General features: G+C 41.9%; 1 pseudogene; it reads left to right on the top strand.

The window, feature by feature from the left end:
* The first annotated feature begins 6,214 nt into the window (after positions 1-6,214).
* On the top strand, positions 6,215-6,332 carry LOC126485452 (5S ribosomal RNA; annotated as a pseudogene).
* The last annotated feature ends 4,914 nt before the right edge of the window (positions 6,333-11,246 follow it).

Genomic DNA, 11,246 nt, shown 5'->3' with positions numbered 1-11,246 from the left:
GCCATTTGAACCACTTTTTGAACCTGGATTCATCCGAAAAAATGACGTTTTGCTATTCGTGGACCCATGTTCGTCGTTGAGTACACCATCGCAGGCGCTCCTGTCTGTGATGCAACGGCAAGGGTAACCGCAGCCACGGTCTCCGAGCTGATAGTCGATGCTGCTGCAAACGCCGCGAACTATTCGTGCAGATGGTTGTTGTCTTGCAAACGTCCCCATCTGTTGACTCAGGGATCGAGAGGTGGCTGCACGATCCGTTACAGCCATGCGGATAAGAAGAGAAATCGGTTGGAAACTTTCCTCATGTCAGCACGTTGTAGGTGTCGACACCGGCGCCAACCTTGTGTGAATGCTCTGAAAAGCTAATCATTTGCGTATCACAGCATCTTCTTCCTGTCGGTTAAATTTCGCGTCTGTAGCACGTCATCTTCGTGGTCTAATAATTTTAATGGCCAGTATTGTATTTTTATAAGAAGGATTTTACCACTAGTGTTTATTTTCTGCTTTTTATTTACCGCCAAAGCAATGGTTTTACTCTTTAATGTATATTACACAGATGTAATACAGTAAGAAGAGCCGCTAAAACCTTTACGCACGTATACTTAACATTGAGTTGCGATGTTTATTAATTTATACATATTTCGATTTTATAATATCTTATATGTCTGGAACTATGATCCATAATACAAACGTATGGTGTTATGTAGATTAATATCTGTTAAACCTGAAATCCGGCAGGACTGTCGCAATTTTATAACGGAAAAAATATGTTAAACGAAACTCTGAAATAACTTTAGCGACTTGTTTGTTCAGTCAAGGATATTGCTCTTGTAAAGCTCAAGTTGGATGTAATGAGGAGGTATATCAACAGCCAAAAGCGAGAACGGTTTGACAAATAAATATAAATCAGTCTTCAACGTGCAAAGTCTTGAAACTTCCTTGAGAACTCATTATGAAATGTTTCAATTATTGAAACATAGTCAGGCATGTCTTGTGCCTAAATAACTGCCCTGAGTTCCGGGAAATGCTTCAGGTCATGGATCTGAATGTGATTTTTCTACATGATTAATTTCTGTTTGATAACATCAGTCTTGCCCGTCATATCTGCTACTAAATGATTCTCCCCTTGCGTTAAAAGACTAAATGGAATCAAACAACATATGATGCACACAATCGAAGATTTTATCACTGCTCTATTTACCTTCAACTCAATTTTTTTCCTAATGGCCATCTTAATTTCAGCCAGCATTCACCCTCGTTAGTTAGAAGACAAATGAATCGTATCGCCTTTGTCGCTGGTGTTGTAATGATGTTCCAATGAATGTTTTTCCAGGTCATAGTCGTGCAATGGCGTACTAAGCATTTTGCTTGGCACTAAAACTGTACGAAAAATAAAGAAAACTCATTTAGCACTTAATGGTGTGGCTTCTCCACACTTCCTTTTTTATTGTTTTTTTTTTTGTTTTTTGACAATTGCGTAGAACACATGGTATTCCTTACGGACAATGTTAATCTAATGTAACACAATTGGTACTGTTAGCAAACTATGACAAGCCCACTTCCTTTCTGCCTGTTCTAGTTCTCTACTTTTCTCGTTCCTACTGTGGAGGGCAGACTGAACATCTGTTAAAGTTAAATGATAACTCTGATGCTAAATGTATGTGCATGGGTGCATAAGATATAGCCTTGTGAAATCGGATGAATATTTATGAAGCAAGCTGTAGGAAGATACATGACGACTTAAACAAAATTTCCATTTGGTGTGATGAATGGCAGGTAGCCCTAAATGTGGAAAAATGTAATTCAATGCGGATGACTAGGAAGATCAAACCTGTAATGGTTGGACACAGTATTACTAGTGTTCCACTTGACACAGTCAAGTCATTTAAATACCTGAGCGTAACGCTGCACAGCGATACGAGATGGAACGAGCACGTGAAACTGCGGTAGGGAAGGCAAATGGTCGACTTCGGTTTACCGGGAGAATTTTAGAAAAGAGTGGTTCGCCTTTAAAGGAGACCGCATATAGGACGCTGCCTATTCTTGAGTACTGCTCTAATATTTGGGATCCTTACCACGCCGATTAAAGAAAGACACCGAAGCAATTCAGAGGGGGTTGCTAGGTTTGTTAGCGGTAAGTTCGAACAACTCGTAAGTGTAACGAAGCTGCTCCGGGAACTCAAATGGAGGACAAGGCGGTGTTCCTTTCGAGAAATAGTACTGAGAAAATTTAGAGAACCGGCATTTGAAGGTGACTGCCGAACGATTTTAATGCCGCAAACACACGTTCCGCGTAAGAACCGCAGAGATAAGATACGAGAAATTAGCGCTCATACGGAGGAAAAACTGGTAGAAGCCGACCTCTGGGAAGATCAGTTTGGATTCAGTAGAAATACTGGAACACGTGAGGCAATACTGACCATACGACTTATCCTAGAAGCTAGATTAAGAAAAGGCAAACCTAAGTTTCTAGCATTCGTAGACTTAGAGAGAGCTTTTGACAATGCTGACTGGAATACTCTCTTTCAAATTATGAAGGTGACAGGGGTAAAATACAGGTAGCGATAGGCTATTTACAATTTGTTCAGAAAGCAGAGGGCGGTTATAAGAGTCGAGGGGCATGAAAGGGAAGCAGTGGTTGGTAAGGGAGTGAGACAGGGTTGTAGCCTATCCCCGACGTTATTCAAATTCGGAGTAGGTATTAAAATCCCTGGAGACGAAATAAAAACTTTGAGGTTTGCCGATGACATTGTAATACTGTCAGAGACAGCAAAGGACTTGGGAGAGCAGTTGAACGGAATGGACAGTGTGTTGAAAGGAGGATAGAAGACGAACATCAACAAAAGCAAAACGAGGATAATGGAATGTAGAGGAGTTAACTCGGGTGATACTGAGGGAATTAGATTAGGAAATGAGACATTTAAAGTAGTAAAGGAGTTTTGCTATTTGGGGAGCAAAATAACTGATGACGGTCGAAGTAGAGAGGACATAAAATGTAGACTGGCAATGGCAGGGAAAGCGTTTCTGAAGAAGAAAAGTTGTTAACATCGAGTATGGATTTGTCAGGATGTCGTTTCTGAAAGTATTTGTACGGAGTGTAGCCATGTATCAAAGTGAAACATAGGCGATAAATAGTTTAGACAAGAAGAGAATAGAAACTTTCGAAATGTGGCGCTACAGAAGAATGCTGAAGATTAGATGGGTAGATCACATAACTAATGAGGAGGTATTGAATAGAATTCGGGAGAAGTTTGTAGCACAACTTGACTAGAAGAAGGGATTGGTTGTTAGGACATGTTCTGAGGCATCAAGGGATCAACCATGTAGTATTGGAGGGCAGCGTGGAGGGTAAAAATCGTAGAGGGAGACCAAGAGATGAATACACTAAGCAGATTCTGAAGGATATAGGCTGCAGTACGTACTGGGAGATGAAGCAGCTTGCACAGGATAGAGTAGCATGGAGAGCTGCATCAAACCAGTCTCTGGACTGAAGACCACAACAACAACAACGGAGGCATATAGATAGTCGTTTTTCCCTCGCTCTATTCGCGAGTAGATCAGGAAAGGAAATTACTAGTAGTAGTACAGGGTATCCTTCTCCACGCAGCGTATGGTGGCTTGGGGAATACCTATATAGATGCAGACGTAGATCCTTCACAGTTTTCGCACTTTGTAGTTGAAAAAGTGCTAGAACATCACTATTCAAGACACACTGAGAAGGAGAGCTCATAAAAATTCCAGTAATGTCAAAATTACAAACTTTGTGGATAGCGAAGGATGTTGGTAGTGGGTCTTTGCAGAGGTCTGTAAAGCAGCGGGCAGACGGCCCAGGGGGACAGAGGGGGTCCAGCCACACCCCTGACAGCGGCGCAGCCCGCGCGCTCAATTAGCCACCGGTTTCCGCGCGGTCAGTGAAGAAAAGAGAGCCGACACAAAAGCGGCGCTGTAATGATTTCCCGATAATTTAGCGCCGTCGCGTGGACAAAAGGCCCGCCACGTGGTGGCCAGTCCCTCACTGTGCCCACACGAAATACCAGCAGCGGCGTGGCCCAGCTCTACTTCATCTCGCAGCACGCCCCGGCGACTCTCTTTAAATCTTCCGCTTTTACGGCACCGTTGGCGCAGGTCTGTACTAGGCGGCGGCGACGCAAAAAGAAAGACGAGGACAGAGAGCTTCATCCGGGGGATGCCGCCGTTGGGTCCGAGGAGCCGAAGGCGATAAGCCGGCCAGCGCTCACCAGGGGCGCAATAACCAGACGCTGAGACCGAGTTGCACAGTGTTTACAACGGGGAGACCATACTTATCACGTTTACAAACACGGTTGTAACCCTTCTTCGTTGTCCTGCAAAGAACAGATCCTGAAGACAGGCTGATCAACATCAGCAACACGAACGACTCACCAGTGAACACGAATATGATTTAGGTTATTTTGTTACACTGCTGCCCATCTGACTGAACTCCCGTGCTCTTAACCGTTTACAAGCTTGCATATATCAGCAAATGAAAAATTAATGATACCGAATATGTGGCTCACTCTATTGACCTGTAAAGTCAAAGATGTCAAAACAAAATTTATCTTCGAGTCAACATGAGAAGATTATGAACTATTGCGAAACGTCCTCTCTGTCGTTACATTCTACTTGCTACCACAAGTGACACAGAGGCAATTTTGTCGGATTCGGGAAAGTACTAAAATTATTTATTCCCATGCAAAATAATAAAATTAAAAATGGACATATTTATACACGTTACGAATATCAGTAATATGTAGCGAAAGTCAATATGCGAACAAAATATTTTTAATTGGTTGGTAATGTAAGCTTAACTGAATATCGAATGCACCCGTTATTCCAAATAAACATCGGAAAGAAGAACGCATGTTTATTGCTTCGAAAGGTATCATTAATGATACACTGTCATACGTTATAGAACATCGCAAGCCATCACTCCATTGTAGCGACATCCAATTCCATTGGCTTCCCTGCTGCTTAACCGTTCCCTCTCATGATCATTACGAAAGCAACTTGTCACCTCTTTAGATCTTCATATTCGGGATTCAGTGAATAATGAAGACTCCTAATGAAATAAGTGAAGACTCCTAATGAAATAAGTGATCAAACGCTCGATGTTTTAACCAAATTAAATTAACATTTTCGTTATCATTGTCGAGAAATTCGTTATGTTCTGTGAGAGAAAAATTGTCTACAAATCTACAGCGGCATGTGTCACAGAAGTTACTGTATATTTATTCTGCAATGAAACAATTAACAAAAAATGGAATTTTCATTACTATTGTTTGTGTGACGCATTCGAATATCTTAGGAACTATTAATGATATGATTCAGTTCAGTAGAATTATATTCGTTCAGAATTGTGTTTGTCAGTGAGGTCATTTATTGAGTTCATGAGAGGTGCTACCTTGTGTCATTTGGTATGAAACCTTAATAACCTGTACGCGTTGTTGAGTCAGTTAAATTTTGAAATGCCAGGAAAAGTACCCTCGATTTTTTTTCTCTTACAGCTTGACTTCACGTTTGTGACGGTTCAAAATATCCTAGAGCACGTCACAAGTGTGAGAGTCGCAGTATCTTACGTACATGAAGAAGAATGATGTAGTGTCAGTATATGGTTTAGTTGTATTGTAATATTTGTTGGCCTAGAACGTAACGAAATTTAGTGTTGAACGTCCCGTGGACAGCGCGGTCATAATACACGCAGCGCAAGCTCGGATTACAGAAGGATCTAGCAAGGAAATCGGCCGTGTCCTTTTTCAAAAGAACCATCCCGGCATTTTCCTCGAACGATTTAGGGAAATCACGGAAAACCTAAATCTTGATGGCCGGAGGGGAATTGGAACCGTCAGAAACGGGTCAGTCACAATCGCTTCATAAACTTTGTATTCGCGACGTGTAGCGCTCTGTTTAACGATGTACGTTACTTCTTTATTCACTCTATCAGCAGCCCCTATAAAAGAGATAAGCCAAACTGTTCATTTATTTTGCTTTCCAGTCCCTATGTGAAGTACTACTGATCATGAGAGAGTGCGTATGTGTCTGAAACTCAAATGTTTTCGCGAGCAACCACAGTGAGCATACGTGGCGTGGAGTCGTTGTCGACGTAACCTGATGAGATAGAGTAGCACAGAACGAAAGTTGAGAGCGGAACCAAGATAGACGTTACGTTCAACCTTTTTAGCGTCGTAGTTCGTCAGAGGCCAACGGCCTTGCCGCAGTGGTAAGACCGGTTCCCGTCAGATCACCGAAGTTAAGCGCTGTCGGGCTGGGCTTGCACTTGGATGGGTGACCATTCGGTCTGCCGAGCGCTGTTGGCAAGCGGGGTGCACTCAGCCGTTGTGAGGCAAACTGAGGAGCTACTTGATTGAAGAGTAGCGGCTCCGTTCTCGGAAACTGACATACGACGGCAGAGCTGTGTGCTGACCAGCTGCCCCTCCATATCCGCATCCAGTGACGCCTGTCGGCTGAGGATGACACGGCGGCCGGTCGGTACCGTTGGGCCTTCATGGCCTGTTCGGAAGGAGTTTAGTTTTGGTTTTAGTTGGTTAGACATAGTGGTACCTCCCTCCTTTCCACCAAGTGCGGAGCCGTTTCTCAGTCATGTGCCATTCTCATCACTCTGACGGTTTCTGGGCACGTGAACAGTCACCCTCTACTGAGTTGGCTCTTTCGAGTGCCGATACAGGTATCTGAATGTACTAATTTAACTTGCAGACTTGAAAAATCACGTCGCGTGGCCAAAGTCAGCTCTGTGAGCTCCATCTCTTATTAAATGTGTTTGGTTAATGAGGCATGTATGGTGTGGAAGATTTTATGTGAAGTTAATGCAGTTTTAATAGGATGTTCTTTGTGTTTACATCGTGGCCTTTGTCCATTAGATCTCCACGTATTCGCGATCTCGCAGTGTTTCTGTATGCTGCTATGCATTTTGTGGTGGAGCATGGCGTTCTGTTCCGAACGAACCCCTATATCCCGGGATAAATATTGACCAAGCATGACACCTAGTGTACTTGAGCTAAAGGCGGCTACTGATCTCTCCAGTCGCTCTCTTCTTGTGTTATTAGTAGTATGGTGAACAATAAATCGCTGCTCACCTTTTTAATGTGCGAATTTGCATGAACCTGCGCGATTCTTTTTCGTCCTAGTTTGCAACTTTGACATTTTTTATGTGAGTCTGAATACAACCTCAAAAACCTTTTAGCCTTACACCCCAACCTAACATTATATTAAGGGACCCCTAACCCCTGTGTAATAATCATTTATGATCATGTGCTCTTATTTTCAGACGAATATTGCTTAATACATTAGTTACATAAGTACGTCAGGGATTACTGGTGACATCCCCTGAGTGTATCAACGAAATTCTCACCGTTCATGATGAAAGAATCTCACTGACTCCGTCAATAATTTACAAAATTCCATTCCGCTTTCCATCCTACCATAGGCACTTATTTCCGAGTGATCAATGTTCAGGAAATATTGGAATAAATCTAATGAAAGAAATTAACAGAATGAAAAATGTGGAATGCGTCGTACCTCAGTACTATTTCCGTTACGTTGCCTTTCCTGACATGCTTGTTTAGGTTTTCTGTATCCGTTGTGCTAAACAGTGAATTAGCTTTCTTGTTGGATCATATCCGTGCGTCATCATTAAATCCCATATTAAAGCGTACTTCGCAGTAGCGTGACGTAGCTGTAAATGTACTTACTCGTCTGTGCTTAACCTAGAAATGAATCCTTTTATTCAGAACCTGCATGAAAATGTGTTTATTGTTGATAGCACTGTCACTGCTTAAATTTTCAATAAAAATTATCAACAGTGGCAGCCAAAGACATTCGATGTAAGTAATCACCCTTGTTCTGCCAAAGCTATTGTCAAAGAGGTCAGAGGAGCGGGCAGAGTTTCAGAGCAATGGCTTGCTCTTGGGATGGGAAACTGCTCCTAAAAGGCGAAAGAATCAGCAATGATCAACAGAATGAGGCTGCAAAAAGCAGTTGAAACCCCTCCATTAAAATCACATAATGTGTATGTATAGGATATGTGGCATTTAATTTTAAAAAAGGGTCATGATTAGAGTTGTAAAACTATCGTAGGCTACCGTAAACTACAATAAGCAAGTGAGGCTACTGTAGCTTTTCCAGTAGATTTGATCAGTTAAGATCTTAATGGCATTACCTGTACGTTAAGTGTGTTTCATACCTATCAGGCGTTACTTCATTTCGATCACTTTGTCTCCGTATGCGATCAGTGTCGTAAGATTCCCCTAGAAACCGAAGTGGTGAACTGTCGAGAAACACATTGAGGATATGTAAAAGGGCCACGTATCCTACAGAACATCTTTGCTATACATAGTTATCCTCCTGTTTGTTTCGTAAAAATAAACAATATCGATAGCAAAATTGAAATTGTCGGTGTTTAATTTAGGTTTTATTTGAAGTATGTTGATTTATGACATGAAAAAGACGAATGATATACCAAAAATTAAAAGCAAGCAATACAGATTTATCATATAGCACTAGAAAATGCGATTTCCTATACAAAAAAAACAAACATCACTTCAATACTTCCTTGAGCTTATACAAAACACGTTTCTGTCATTCATAAAAACTTTTACACTTATCAATAATAACAGGAAACTCTAGCCTTTGATCATGATGAAGAACGTTCCATTGAGTACAAATGGTTCAAATGGCTCTGAGCACTATGGGACTTAACATCTTAGGTCATCAATCCCCTAGAACTTAGAACTACTTAAACCTAACTAACCTAAGGACATCACACACATCCATGCCCGAGGCAGGATTCGAACCTGCGACCGTAGCAGCCTCACGGTTCCAGACTGCAGCGCCTAGAACCGCACGGCCACCGCGGCCGGCCCATTGAGTACAAAATAACGACAATAATTATATATGCTTTTATGTTTGTGCATGCAAACTGTACTTGCATCAGAAATAATTGCATAGTTTGCATAAGAGTAAAGAAGTTACGCAATCAACTTATTCTCTTTACTTACAAAATTCAGTTTGTAGTTTTTAAGGACATAAAATACAGAATGGACTAACACTAAACGATATACGGTTCTATTTATGTGGAAAAAAAATAAAGAGGACTCGTCGGGTCCTACTTTCTCTCTCATATATTCAGCTACGTTTTGTCATTACCAATGCTACCAATGATCCCACCATTTGGTACGTCATTTATGCACTGTATCAAAACTACCGAACCTCAACTTTGGTATGGCGCAACTCTAGTAATGATTATTGAGCCGGTCCGCAATCGATATTCAAACATACCGAAAACTGCGTCTCGTGGCAACGCCTTCACCTGTGTTCCGTTAGGCGACGGCGGGGACGCAGATGATGCATTAAAAGCACTGTACGCGGATCGGCTTATTGTTCTTGTCACCTCCAGCGAATGCAAGAGCGAGTAATTCTTGTGGGACAGCGGGATAGCAGTTCTCCCGTGGAGTTGATGCCGCGGTGTTGGCACAGTGTTACCTTGAGCGCCAGTTCAGTGGCAGCATTAATAGTGGCGCGCGGTTACATGCGCCATGTCGTGGACTGCGCTGCCCCTCCCGCCGGAGGTTCGAGTCCTCCCTCAGGCATGTGTGTGTGTGTGTGTGTGTGTGTGTGTGTGTGTGTGTGTGTGTGTGTGTGTGTGTATTGTTCTTAGCATACGTTGGTTTAAGCAGCGTGTAAGTCTAGGGACCGATGACCTCAGCAGTTTGGTCCCTTAGGAAATCACACACAACACAGGAGCAGCATTAATAGTAGATGTTTGCAGGGCCACCTGCAAGTACAGTAGAGTTCGAATTGTGTTTGGAGTTTAAACCGAGCACTGAGATGAAAGTGTTATGCTTGCTTGCGCAGCAAATTCTCCATCGAGATTACGAGTTGTGTACGTGCCGCTGAATGTGATGTCTGTTTTATCTAAAGGTCAACAGGCACAACATGTACGACTCATGTCATTCGGTAGTTTTGTTGGATTTCGCCGTACTGTTTGATGTGCAAACATTTGTCAGTACGTGGTATTAACGTACGCCACCAAATAATCTTGTTTAATAGTATAAAGTACACATGTTGTGCTGTGGGGCGATCTATATAGACATGAAGGACGCACTTGGTACGCTGCGATCGTAGTACAGAAGCTTTTATTGCTCCAAGATGAACAATTTTAACAATCATCACTCCTTGAGATGATGATGGCAGCATAAAACTGTTGAAACCGGTCATCTTGAGACAATAAAAGTGTATTTCCTGAGACTGCGGCGTACTAAGTGTGTTCTTAATCATCCCCACCCCCTTGTTTAATAGTCTCACGGTGTTTGGGAGCATTGCGTCCAAGTCTATGTTGTGAGTGGTAAACTGTGTTTTGTTTTTGCTGAGTGTTGATGCCTTTTGGTGCTGTGGCTTTAGAAATTAGGAATGAATGGCCACATTTGTCTTTGCTAAGGTTTTTTGATTGTTTTAAAGGCAATTATATTTTTATAGCTCATCTCTTGGTTAACTGTTTTGCGAACTGTTTTCCTCAGAGGGAGAGATTTTGGATAATCAGTGATTCATGTCATGCAAACTGCTTTTGAAATCGTATTTTGGGAAAATGACTTTAATCTTTTATTGCCCGATATTGCGTTTGAATACTGGTAAGCCTTGTTATTTAAATCATAGTTAAAGAGTAGAATTTTATTCAGTGGGGCCGCTGATTTAAGATCTATTTCAGCTCCCTTACTCGGTTTTCAGATAACATTCCCCAGGAAAGTGTTCCTCCTTCTTTAAGAGTGTAAAGGACGTAGTTGCTTACTTCGTTTTAAGGCGTGTTAAAATTCTTTGTTAACTGTGTTTTAGTTCACTGAATAGTATATCATAATTATTCTGTTTGAGACAGTCCATTGCATTTTGGGAGGCCGAACCCGGCAGTTGTTTTTGAAGCTGTTGCGTGATGATGTGCTCCAACAAGGGTTTGTATCTCATTGGATGTTTAAACTGTATATGTCTTAAACAAATATTGTTGCTTCCGTTGGTGACCTCTGTTGTGGTGTTCAGTTTTTTTCAGCTTGCCACTTTTATTTGGTAAAATAAAGTTATCTAAAATAGTACGTATTCCGTTCTCTGTATCTTCCACTAGCGAAATGAGTGTACTATCTTCTCACGGTACGAGATAGCTCAATGAATTCTCCGTTGGGAAAAGATACCGGATTATTTCTCCATTCAGATTCTAGGATAGGACTGCC

The sequence above is a fragment of the Schistocerca serialis genome, chromosome 6 (assembly GCF_023864345.2).
Source record: "Schistocerca serialis cubense isolate TAMUIC-IGC-003099 chromosome 6, iqSchSeri2.2, whole genome shotgun sequence".
Taxonomy (NCBI): domain Eukaryota; kingdom Metazoa; phylum Arthropoda; class Insecta; order Orthoptera; family Acrididae; genus Schistocerca; species Schistocerca serialis.
The sequence above is the reverse complement of the archived record's forward strand: the minus strand, read 5'-3'. Positions and strand labels throughout refer to the sequence as shown.